Source organism: Triticum aestivum, chromosome 2A (genome assembly GCF_018294505.1).
Source record: "Triticum aestivum cultivar Chinese Spring chromosome 2A, IWGSC CS RefSeq v2.1, whole genome shotgun sequence".
Lineage (NCBI taxonomy): Eukaryota > Viridiplantae > Streptophyta > Magnoliopsida > Poales > Poaceae > Triticum > Triticum aestivum.
The window spans coordinates 122,959,205-122,973,025 of NC_057797.1; positions in this window are offsets into that span (position 1 = coordinate 122,959,205).

Consider the following 13,821-nt stretch of genomic DNA (forward strand, 5'->3'; position numbering starts at 1 on the left):
AATGCGCCATTAGTAATCCAGGTTACTAATGGCGCACCTTCTGGTGGTGCGCCATTAGTAGTTTTGCAAAAAAACATACTAATGGCGCACTGTTCCACAGTGCGCCATTACTAGTTTAAACTAGTAGTGGCGCACGGTGGAACAGTGCGCCATTAGTAGTTTTGCAAAAAAAGGAATAAAAAATATAATAAAAAAACAACATTAGTGGCGCCATTAGTATATACTAATGGCGCACCGCTTGTCTGGTGCGCCATTAGTGTCAATCCCATCTATAGCCCTTTTTCTAGTAGTGACCGCTAGGTGACAGACCTATTGCAGGAGCAAATGTAGACGTTATGAACGTTTGACAAACTCGGTATGATGACTACTTGATAGTTTAGTGCACCATGCTTTACGGCTTAGAACCAGGACTTAAAAACTGTTTTGAATGCCATAGAGCAAATAAGATGTTCCGAGAGTTGAAATTGGCATTTCAGACTCATGCCCTTGTCGATAGGTATGAGACCTCTGACAAGTACTTTGCCTACAAGATGGAGGAGAATGGCTCGGCCAGTGACCATGTGCTCAGAATGTCTGGGTAGTACAATCGCTTGAATCAAATGGGAGTTAATCTTCCAGATAAGATAGTGATTGACAAAGTTCTCTAGTCACTATCACCAAGCTACTAGAACTTCATGATAAAATATAATATGCAAGGGATGACGAAAATGATTCCCGAGCTCTTTGCGATGCTGAAATTGGCGAAGGTAGAAATCAAGAAAAAGCATCAAGTGTTGATGGTTGACAAGACCACTAGTTTCAAGAAAAAGGGCAAAGGAAAAGAAAGGGAACTTCAAGAAGAATGATAAGCAAGTTGCCACTCCCGTGAAGAAACCCAAAGCTAGACCTAAGCCTAAAACTGAGTGTTTCTACTGCAAAGGGAATGGTCACTGGAAGTGGAACTACCCCAAATACTTGGCGGATAAGAAGGATGGAAAAGTGAACAAAGGTATATTTGATATACATGTTATTGATGTGTACTTTACTAGTGTTTTTAGTAACCCCTGGGTATTTGATATCATTCAGTTGCTAAGATTAGTAACTCGAAACAGGAGTTACAGAATGAACAGAGACTAGTTAAGGGTGAGGTGACGATATGTGTTGGAAGTGTTTCCAAGGTTGATAAGATCACCATCGCCCACTCCCTCTACCTTCGAGATTAGTGGTGGACCTAAATAAATGTTATTTGGTGTTTGCGTTGAGCATGAATATGATTGGATCATGTTTATTGCAATACGGTTATTCATTTAAGTCAGAGAATAATTGTTGTTCTGTTTACATGAATAAAACCTTCTATGGTCATACACCCAATGTAAATGGTTTATTGAATCTCGATCATAGTGATACACATATTCATAATATTGATGACAAAAGATGCAAAGTTGATAATGATAGTGCAACATATTTGTGGCACTACCGTATAGGTCATATTGGTGTAAAGCGCGTGAAGAAACTCCATGCAGATGGGCTTTTGGAATAACTTGATTATGAATCATTTGATACTTGTGAAGCATGCCTCATGGGCAGGTTTGGGTATATGCTTCGCACAAAGCGGAGCTTCTCACAACAAGCATGATGGTTTTCGGTAGGGAACGTCCCACCTTTGGGGACGAAACGATATCCATCGCCTCTTATTGCTTTCAAGTTTTTTTCTCTTGTCAACATAGAACAACAAGAGTGTTGTGTGAATTTTTGTGGTTTTTCGGGGTTCATTTGGACATTTTTATGCATTAAGTGAGTTTTCAATGCATTTATGTGCATAATTCAAATTTGAACTACATGTGCATGCTCTAGTGCATATAAATTGGTTGAAAAATCAAATATGTGTCCTTGCACTACAAAAAAAATACACTTCCGTGATGATACGTGTTTGTCACAGTAGGTCACATTTTCTGTCATGCATGTACATCCATGAAGATTTTATGACAGAATCAAGATAGTCATACATGTGCTGTCATAGAAGTGTTCCATGACATTACCAAAATTATCATCACGGAAGTGTCCACTTCCATGACGATAAATCCCGCGTCACAGAAGTGCTTTCGTCAAGGGTGACCGACACATGGCATCCACCGTAACGTAACGCTGTTAAGCTATCGGGTCGGGTTTCGGATCCGATAACCCGTTAACAGCCCCGACCAATGGGGATTTTCCATGTGTAAAATCATCATTGGCTGGAGGAAACACGTGTGGGCTCATCATTGGGACAGATGTCATCCACTCATTGGACATAAGGCGCATATGATACGTCGACACGTGGCACGGCCCAACAGAGGCCCATTCCTGTGAAAAGGCCGGCCTGTTTGACTTGGTCAAAAGGTGGCGGGCCGGACCATGTAAAGCCTGTTAACAGCCTGTTCGCATATAGCCCATTTACAGCCCGCTAACCCAAGGCCCGTTATGCCCTATCCAAATTAGGCCCAATAGCGTCATCTGGGCCACCCAATATGATTCCAGCCCGTTTTCACTTCTGGCCCATGTATGGCCCATGACGTCTTTCGGCCCATATGAGGCCCTATGTAACTCTTGGCCTATTAACGGCCCGTGGTGAAACTGGCCCGTAATGAACAGTGTATCACTTTACACCCATTAACGGCCCGTGGTGAAACTGGCCCGTAATGAACAGTGTATCACTTTATACCCATTAACGGCCCGTTATTCCGTTGGGCCGTTTCCAGCCCATGTTATCTTTCGGCCTTCTCAGAGCCCATTTATTCTTGGGCTCATTTCCAGCATTCGTTTACTTACGGCCCGTTACTGTCATTTTCTGCTTGTGGGCCAAATTCAGCCCGTGGTTACAGTCGGCCCGTTTGTGGTCCGTTAATACGTTGGGCCGTTTTCATAGCGTCATCAAATACGGCCTATTAACGATGGCCCGTTATGGTCGGCCCATGAACGGACGATTCCAACTCTAGCCCGTTTACGGCCATAATGCGGCCTGTTATTGGCCCATGTTTGGCCAATCGATCATACTGCCCGTATAAGGCCCATTGATGATACGCCCGTAGAAGGCCATTTTCTACGGCCCGTAGAAGGCCCATTGTTTCTACGGCCCGTAGAAGGCCCACTGTTTCTACGGCCCGTAGGAGGCCCAGTGTCACTACAGTAAATATTAGCCCATGGTTATTGTGGCCTAGTTTTAAAAAATAGGTTATTGCAGCCACTAGCAAACCGCGGAAAAAGAACTGCAATGACTACAAGCAAACAAATAAACAAGACAACAAGGAAATAAATAAGCAAGCAACTTACGCTAGGCTATCACGGCTATCACACATATTACATCCACTGGGCATCAAAGTTCGCCACCAGTGCAAATAAACGCGCCGACAAAAGAATATACAAAACTGAGAGCACTTCAGAAGGCACTAGGCCTGGCCAGGTCGGGCCCCCCAAACAGCTGAAGAAGCTGAGTAGACCTCAGTTGTGTCAACGATAGATGCATCAACACTAGATTTAAGGCATGATGGTGCGCACGGCAGTCCTCTGACATCTTCATTGCATCTTTGACTTCAAGTCGGAGCTGAGCTGAAGCAAGCCTTTCCGCTTTAAGTTGAGACTGAAGAAGTCGAACTGATTGAGGCAGCGACTGCACAGAGGTTGTCTCACACCTGCTGGTGAGTAGCTTCAACTCACTGTCTTCATCAAGACAGGACCTTGGGGTCATCTCGCTGTCCTCAAGATGGTTTGGCTCACTATCTTCCCTAAAGTTCTGCCTGGCGTAAGAGATACGAGTCTGAAAGAGAAACAAGGAGACACGTAACAGGTTTCACAATTATATAAGCAAATAAATGGATCTGTTCTGCATAAGGAACATGTTTTTACAACTACAATTTGAAACTGGTAGTTGTTGCAAACATCCAATCAGATGTAAACAGCAAAGCAAACAGCAGTGGAGGAAATGATGCCTATCCAAATCTATACTAGAACAAAGTTTGAAGGCTTGAGAAGGATGAACTTACATTACATGTTAACACGGGCTGGACAAAGCCCTTCTCCATGTTGATGGAAGGATAATTCAATAAATTCCCCAAAGAAAATTCTTTATAAGCGTTGCCATTATTCTACATTTTGCAAAGAGTAAATATAGATCAAATAATATTGGAAGAAACAGAGGATAATGAAGCTCAGGTGCAGACTGATGATACATAATCAAATAGCAATTAATTAAGTACAGCGTTACAAGGCAAAAGGGAGAGAGGTACTGACAAGAGCAATGCAGAGCCCATTATTGTTTTGAGATCGTATGATCCTTTGAGCAAGGAGATTCATCTGAAATTAGTTTTCATACAAGAGAGAAGGTAAGGCACAAGCAGAAATTTAGGAGTTCAAATTTTGAATTGATATCATAGACAGTACCTGACGCTGGGCTCCCAGCAGTTCTAATAGGGGTTTGGCCACTGGAGTAGGGGTAAAGTGTGGTACAGTTGGGCCTGTGTTTTCTGTGGCTGCTGATCTATCTGATTTAACAGGTATCACTACCTTTTCCAAATACCTAGTTTGTACTCCTTGAGGATCTGCACTCACCCTCTTCCTTTTGGACATCTATTACGAAAGAACAACATTTGACTGGAAAAACATAGTGTGACGACACATGGAATAGGTACAGAAAATGGATAGGTATGGCATATACTCATATATGATGCTTAAACTAAGCAGATGGTGTAACAAAGTAGAAGTAATGCAAGAGGTCAGATGCAAAATATGTGCGACCAATACAACTTTGCAAAGTTAGAGCAAGCACCTTGATGGGTGAATAAGATAGGCCATCCTCCACCATGCCAAGTTTGTTAGCCAGTGGATCGTTCCGCAATATTCCTCTCGTGCGCCCATTCTCATATTCATTTTGATAATGTTCAATATCTGACATGCATGAAAACATAAAAACAAGTGAGATTTTCTTTGTAATGCAGAAGTGATTCTAATCCAATACTGCCTCCCTGTAAACCCCTTTGTGCTATCTCTGCAATTCTTTTAAAAGATGCCATGCATGCTGTAATTTGTTGTGTGCATTAATATAATGTGGCCTACTACTCAAAATATGAGAGCTCCAGAAGTGATGACACTTCGCAGATGATAGCTTCAACATATAGTAAAGAAGAACAAGTCGACCTGACCTGACAGATTCAAAATATACTAAGGGAGAACAACTCGACCTGACCAGTCGACCGCAAGAGAAGAGTATCATCTTAAAGAAGAGCAGAAGAGCAAGCAGATTGAAGATATTACAAGTCTTTCAATACAATGTCGGTTGGCCACCCATGATGAACCAGAGCGCACAGAGAAATACTATTCTTTCCGGTCTCTCCATATGTGGCTCACATGCATTTCGAAACTAAAGTAGGAACATTTAGCTAACCAATTAAACATCTCTCAGTTTTACTAATATCAGCAATAATATCAGATATGAATTTGTACAACTAAGCTTGTTTAGCTCGATGGGTGGAGCAGTGCTATTACGACACGAACCACGTAGGCTGATTGTGGTCATCATAAAATGGGGAAAACATAAGCATGATGAGTACAGTGTTGACCGTGGCAGTGGGATGGCAGATCTGAAGCTGCAAACCGCGCAAAGGGTAGTTAGCAACCGATGTTTGCTTTGAAATAACAACTAAGATTTGGTATGGACAAGAAAGTACGGTCAACAAGTGACAAAGAAATGCAATTATGCTGTCTCTCTATATGTCGCGACATGCATTTGGAAACTCAAGTGGGACCTTTAGCTAACCAATTAAATGTGTCGGTTAACTAATATCAGTATCATATCACAATCATATTTGAACAACTAAGCTTTCGAATTCTGAGTGTTGTGTTGTTTAGCTTGAAGGGTGGAGTAATGCTAGTACGACAGAAAGCACCTACGCAGATCATAGTAGAGTAGATAAAAGGGGAAAACCCTAAGCATCAAGAGAAAAATCAGGAAAGTGGAACTAGCTGGACCAGTGGGTGGCGCACATGCTTTTCGAAACGAATATAGGAACATTAGGTGACCAATTAAACGTTCTCTGTTTTAGTGATATGAGCATCATATCAGATTCGTATTTCAACACGTAAGCTTTGGGTTGAGGTCTTGAGGAGCAGTGCTAGCACGACACGAAGCACCTACGATGATGGTAGTGAATATAAAGGGGGGGAAACCATAAGCTTTACGAGTATAGTGCCCGTGCCATGGCGGATCTGAAGGTGCAAACCGGACAAAGCTACTTCGCAACCAATGTTTGCTTTCAACTAGCCACTACGATTTGGTACGGACAAGAAAAGTACAGTAAACAAATTACGATCTATTTTCCGGGTGAGATCAATAACTTAAGCACATATGGAAGAGTACCACCTCTCTTGCGACGCCGTGTAGGCCTATGCTGATACGTTGAGGGTGCTGCGGGTGCGATGGCTGTCGGCGGCGGGGAAGAAGACTTTAGACGGCAGACGGCCGGGTCGGGGGATATATCCTGTTGCCGTGGACGAGGCGGTCGTAGGAGCGGCAACGGCAAGGTGGACGACGGCGCCGATGAAGCGAGAGGAGGCGATGAAAGGATCCTGGTCCAGCGCCGTGGATGAGAGACGTCCATCTCTTGCAGTGGACGACGGGGTAGGGGTAGCGGCTCCGGCAAGGTGGAGGATGGGGTGGCGGACGGAGGAGGCTGGCCGCAGTGCGGAGGTTGTCGTGCCGCCGACGGTGTATGAATGGGGAAATGGAGGGGAGGGGGATCTCAAACTTTGGGACGCGCTTCTCTGAAATGGGGGAAAGTTACGAACTTATCCCCCGTTTAAAATTTCGGACATCGCGTCGGTTGGGGATAGGACGGTAATCTCGCATCTCCCAAATATTTGCCGGTAACTATTTCGGGCGAGGAGAGGGTGTTTTGCCGCCCACGGTTGGCGCCCACGGTGTATGAACGGGGCTGACAGGTAGGGCGGTTGTGTCACGTCTGATGGAAGTTACACATCTGCCCCTATTTAAAATATTAGCCTACATCGATTTCGGACGAGGAGAGTTTGTTTTGCCGCCCACCGTGTATGAATGGGGAAATGGAGGAAGAGACACATGTCTTTCGGACGAGCTTGAATCAAATGTGTTTTGCCGCCCACGTTTGGCGCCCACCGTGTCTGAATGGGCTCAGAGGCCGTCGTGTCACGTCTGATTGAAGTTACTAGTCTACCCCTATCGACAGCAGTGTAAATCCGGTCGATAAGGATGTCAAGTGTCAGGGGTAGACAGTAATTTCCATCTCGCAAACACTTGCTTCGGGCAGCCCACAAATTATAGTGGGTGTTTAGCCGCTTCGTTCAAAACTTGGGAGAATTAGCATTCACGTTTGCCCTGGGACCTGGCAAACTAAATTCAAATCCAATTTGTATTCGATTACGAATATCCACAGATAATTATACGTTTTGTTATTTATTTCTTCAAAACCACAACAAAGATTTATTCCACCTTTATATATGATTATGATTTAGAAATGTCGTGATCTTCGAATTCAGTAGGTTGGATACACTCTGAGTCAAACAGTTATTTCATCCAATACAATATGCTCACACGAAAAACAGTTCACCTTATGTCAATCATACAAGTACTGAGGATTACCTCGCCTAAAAATTCGGATCATTACAACACATGGACAACATAGGGGGTCTTGCAACATAATCCATTCAGAGACATGACACAACATGCAAGTACAATAATCTAATGACAATTTCAACTGGTATCTAAAGAAGAACCGGGATTACCTTGGGCTTCAGATAGCAGAAACAGCAGGACCTCCTCCGTCTTCAAATGCAACATTCTTACTTCCTCCAATTCTTGGGTTGCTTGCATAATGCGTGCCGCTAATTCCGTAATTTCCAGCCTCAAGATAAAGATTACCTCATTCATGGCAGCCACACCATCTCTTTCTGCCTCTAGTAGAGCCTCAAGCACTATAATATCTGTGCTCAGACTGCTCTCCGGCGGTGTTGCCTCTGAACTGCTACCATCTGGTAACATGGATGGCGCACTGCTTCCACAAATAGATTCTGGGGTTGTACATTGTGTCCTAGTGTGAACGGCATCCTGAAAGGTTTCCGCTGGACATCAGTAAGAGATAGTTATCGTATGATCCAGGCAGTAAGCTTACATGGTAAACGACGGACGAATTATTGCCGAGCATGGCAAACTATATTTAAATGGTTCGAAGCAGCATCAGCCGAAAAGAAATTAAAATGGTAAGATGAAACTAGGGATGTAAGTGGCAAATAAACGACATCCGCCAGTCCCATCTAGTTAGTTTTTGCTACCTCCCTAGTTCATTTTCCTCAAAAAACAAAAACTCTTTTGAACTATCATACCACTAGTGGACTTTAATCGGGATTAAACGGGACCCAGTTGACATCCCTAGTTGAAAGGGAGTGTACAACCGCTATATTTAAGTTGCCAAGGCATCTAAGCAGTTGAAATAATCTGAGAAAGCACTTAACAGTGTGGCCTCATATAAACTACGAAGACAGTCTTGTGATGAAGTTGAGAGGAAAAGTTAAGGACTCAAATGAAATAGGCATGCATTTCTTTACGATAGTACAGCAGGCACTGCTGACATATTGGCCAACTCAGGTATAGCGTAACAACAAATAAGCATTCGAATCAAGCAATACAGCAAAGCAGACAACTGAACTATTTGTAATTCGGTAGGATTACACGTTGAGGGCACAAGCCAAGAAAGCAGCCCACTCGCATTACATTTCACATGTACTAAAACACACTGGCTTACCATATGTTGCTGTGAAGCCTAGCTGCTGTTGCAATGTTCTTTGAAGATATCGTCAGCATCCCGTGGTTGCAAATCTAGTTGTTGTAGTTTATTCTGCACCATCTATTTAGGTAAAATTAATTTTAATCGCATGCACTGGTCCGAATTGATCATCAATGGTTCATCTAAACTAATGAAAGAAGGGTGTGTGCATACACGACAATATATCTGCTTCCCTCTATTTTTATGCTTGTTCGAGGTGCCAGCCCCAAAAGAACAAATATTTTGCTTGATGGGGTTGGCAGCTCCATAATTAATAGAAGCATCAAATTAGTCATGCAACTTGGGAAGATCAAGAACACACAAACAAGTAATGAACAGAGGCTCGGAGCAGTGATGTAATAGCTAGCATCAGAAAATGTAGGGTAAAACGAACAAAAAGCAGCGGAACCACATGCTAGTTTGCTGATGTGTAATTAAGCATAGAGAACATTAAGCAGTCTGATGGAACCAACAGGTGGCATCAGAACAAAACTAAAGCATATTAACTATATGTGCACTGGTATGTAATTTAGCACATGTAACATGTTCACTGCCAGAAGTATGGCCCTACAGGTGCAAGCAGAATAACGCGTCTCATGAAAAACTGAATGATGCCCTGAAGAAATTCAAAGGTGCGGTGCTTATGCTAGGAAAGTGAACGTAGGCGCCGGCCGTTGGATAATAGTACCTGATTCTCGGCGGCGTATGGGTATCGTTGTCATACTTGATAGCTAAGGATCGTCGATGGTGCTCGTGTTGCGGTTGAGTTTGGGCCGGCTGTCGCCGTCGCTGAAGCGGCTCCGGTGCTACGGTTGCGGCGCCTGTCGACATACAAGAAAGCTCATCTGTGGTAAGTGAACAGTTGCACGATAAAGAGAAAAACCGAAGGAGTACAAATCGAAATAACCTGATGAGGCTGCGGCGTCGGTAAAGCAGGGCCTGTGGAGTTGAATATGGCATCCGTGGAGCGGGTCCGGTGCAGTGGACGAAGGCTTCGACGGGCGCGTTGTACAGTGCTTTCGGTGAGGCAGATCTGTTGCGGCGGACGAGGGCTTGTATGAAGGGCCAGCAAAGGGGCGGACGAGGGAGTCAGTGAAGGGCCTACACTATGGTGGACGAGGGCGCCGGTTAAGCAGATTCGGTGCGGTGGACCATGATGGCGGTCAAGGAGATCTGGAGCGGTGGAGAAGCCAGCCGCTGAAGCGGCTCCAGTGAAGTGGTGAGTTGGCAGTTGGGGGTTCCAAGGTGCAGAAGGTAGATCCGGCGGGGTGTGAGGTCCACCGCTGTGGCGAAGGACTAGATTCAGCAGCTTGCCGTGGTTGGGAGGGTCGAGGAGGGGAAGGGAGGGGCTCTGGGGAAGAATGTTGGGGGCAAAGAGGGGAAAACAATGGAGTTACCAAAGCAACCCTTTTCCGTTCATGTGGCAGGGGTAAAACAGGAATATCGCAGGGCTAAACTTTTGGGCGCGTGATATTTCGATGTGAGCGGGAAGTTTGAAAGCTTTTGGTGCCTAAAATTATAAGTATTCTTCTCTTGTACGGCCGACTATGATATCATGGCCGACAATTTGTTTGTTTTGCACGCAAAAAATGTGCAAGTTTTGAAAATCAATGTCTCCAACTCGAAACATAGATTGTCCATTCAATTCAGATATGGATCATTGAGCTACTACAAGCAAATACCATCATTCGGTCCAATTCAAATGAAATTCCAAATGCGTTTATCCTAAACATGATGACAAAAGCAAAAATGTGTATGTGTATGAATAAAGTGGATGATTATAAAGTTTGAACATCCCCGTATGTGTATATCTCTAGGTTTGATATATGAATTTCAAATCACGAAATCCCGACTTGAAAAATGTACCTCCGTTTAAATGAATTACAAAAGCTAATGATGGAGTCGAATTCCAAAATTCCAATCTTAGGTTTGTAATTCTGGTACATCAAGGTATATCACGCATGTTCAAAAGTATCGTTACATCATAGTACAAACTGTGAAACAAATTGATCAACCATGAGTGGACAATATCTCAATTACACTAAAGTCCCTCAAATATAGACAACTCACTCTTTATCTGAAGTCAACCCCCACCACACACACACACACATAGAGAGAAGTCATTCTCTCCCCCAAACACCAACACACGAGCACATTAACACCCCTCTCTCTTGTAAAGTCCGAACCCCAACATAGGTCTCTATCACTTTGTTTCTCGGGCATGCACACATCTCTTCCCTCATTCTCTAGGTCTCCCGCTATCTCTCTTACCCAAGCACACATGCTACCTCTTTTAGCACTGCGTTGGTTTTCCCCGAAGAGGAAGGGATGATGCAGCAAAGTAGCGTAAGTATTTCCCTCAGTTTTTGAGAACCAAGGTATCAATCCAGTAGGAGGCTACGCGCGAGTCCCTCATACCCGCACAAAAAAAATAAATCCTTGCAACCAACGCAAATATGGGTTGTCAATCCCTATAGGGCCACTTACGAGAGTGAGATCTGATAGATATGATAAGATAATATTTTTGGTATTTTTATGATAAAGATGCAAAGTAAAATAAAAGCAAAGTAAATAGCAAAGTAAATAACTAAGTAGTAGGAGATTAATATGATAAAGATAGACCCGGGGGCCATAGGTTTCACTAGTGGCTTTTCTCGAGAGCATAAGTATTCTACGGTGGGAACAAATTACTGTTGAGCAATTGACATAATTGAGCATAGTTATGAGAATATCTAGGTATGATCAAGTATATAGGCATCACGTCCGAGACAAGTAGACCGACTCCTGCCTGCATCTACTACTATTACTCCACTCATCCACCGCTATCCAGCATGCATCTAGAGTATTAAGTTAAAAACAGAGTAACGCCTTAAGCAAGATGGCATGATGTAGAGGGATAGACTCATGCAATATGAAGAAAACCCATCTTGTTATCCTCGATGGCAACAATACAATACGTGCCTTGCTGCCCTTACTGTCACCGGGAAAGGACACCGCAAGATTGAACCCAAAGCTAAGAACTTCTCCCATTGCAAGAAAGATCAATCTGGTAGGCCAAACCAAACCGATAATTCGAAGAGACTACAAAGATAACCAATCATACATAAAAGAATTCAGAGAAGATTCAAATATTATTCATAGATAGACTTGATCATAAACCCACAATTCATCGATCTCAACAAACACACCGCAAAAAGAAGATTACATCGAATAGATCTCCACAAGAGAGGGGGAGAACATTGTACTGAGATCCAAAAAGAGAGAAGAAGCCATCTAGCTACTAACTATGGACCCGTAGGTCTGAAGTAAACTACTCACACTTCATCGGAGAGGCTATGGTGTTGATGTAGAAGCCCTCCGTGATCGATGCCCCCTCCGGCGGAGCTCCGGAACAGGCCCCAAGATGGGATCTCGTGGATACAGAAAGTTACAGCGGTGGAATTAGGGTTTTGGCTCCTGTTCTGATCGTTTGGGGGTACGTGGATATATATAGGAGGAAGAAGTATGTCGGTGGAGCAACAGGGGCCCCACGAGGGTGGAGGGCGCACATGGGGGGGGGGGGGTAGGCGCACCCCTACCTCGTGGGCTCCTGTTAGCTGGCTTGACGTAGGGTCCAAGTCTCCTAAGTTGTATTCGGTGAGAAAATCACGTTCCCGAAGGTTTCATTCCGTTTGGACTCCGTTTGATATTCCTTTTCTTCGAAACCCTAAAACAGGCAAAAAACAACAATTCTGGGCTGGGCCTCCGGTTAATAGGTTAGTCCCAAAAATAATATAAAAGTAGATAATAAAGCCCAATAATGTCCAAAACAGTAGATAATATAGCATGGAGCAATCAAAAATTATAGATACATTGGAGACGTATCAAGCATCCCCAAGCTTAATTCCTGCTCGTCCTCGAGTAGGTAAATGATAAAACAAAATTTTTGATGCGGAGTGCTACTTGGCATAATTTTAATGTAATTCTTCTTAATTGTGGTACGAATATTCAGATCCGAAAGATTCAAGACAAAAGTTCATATTGACATAAAAATGATAATAGTTCAAGCATACTAACTAAGCAATTATGTCTTCTCAAAATACATGGCCAAAGTAAGTTCATCCCTACAGAATCATATGGTTTAGTCATGTTTCATTTTTGTCACACAAGAATGCTATCATCATGCACAACCCCGATGACAAGCCAAGCAATTGTTTCATACTTTAGTAATCTCAAACCTATCTACTTTCACGCAATATATGAGCGCGAGCCATGGACATAGCACTATAGGTGGAATAGAATATAATGAGGGGGTTATGTTGAGAAGACAAAAAAGGAGAAAGTATCACATCAACGAGGCTAATCAATGGGCTATGGAGATGCCCACCGATTGATGTTAATGCAAGGAGTAGGGATTGCCATGCAACGGATGCACTAGAGCTATAAATGTATGAAAGCTCAACAAAAGAAACTAGTGGGTGTGCATCCAACTTGCTTGCTCATGAAGACCTAGGGCACTTGAGGAGGCCCATTGTTGGAATATACAAGCCAAGTTCTATAATGAAAAATTCCCACTAGTATATGAAAGTGATAACATGAGAGACTCTCTACTATGAAGATCATGGTGCTAATTTGAAGCACAAGTGTGGCAAAGGATAGTAACATTGTCCCTTCTCTATTTTTTTCTCATTTTTTTTCTTTTTTTGGGCCTTCTCCTCCTTTTTATGGCCTTTCTCTTTTTTTGGCCTTCTCTTTTTTTTGGCCTTTCTCTTTTTTTATTCCTCACTTGGGACAATGCTCTAGAAAATGATGATCATCACACTTCTATTTATTTACAACTCAATGATTACAACTCGATACTAGAACAAATGATACCTCTATATGAATGCCTCTGGCGGTGTACCGGGATATGCAATGAATCATGAGTGACATGTATGAAAGAATTATGAATGGTGGCTTTGCCACAAATACTATGTCAACTACATGACCATGCTAACCAATATGACAATGATGAATGTGTCATGATGAACGGAATGAT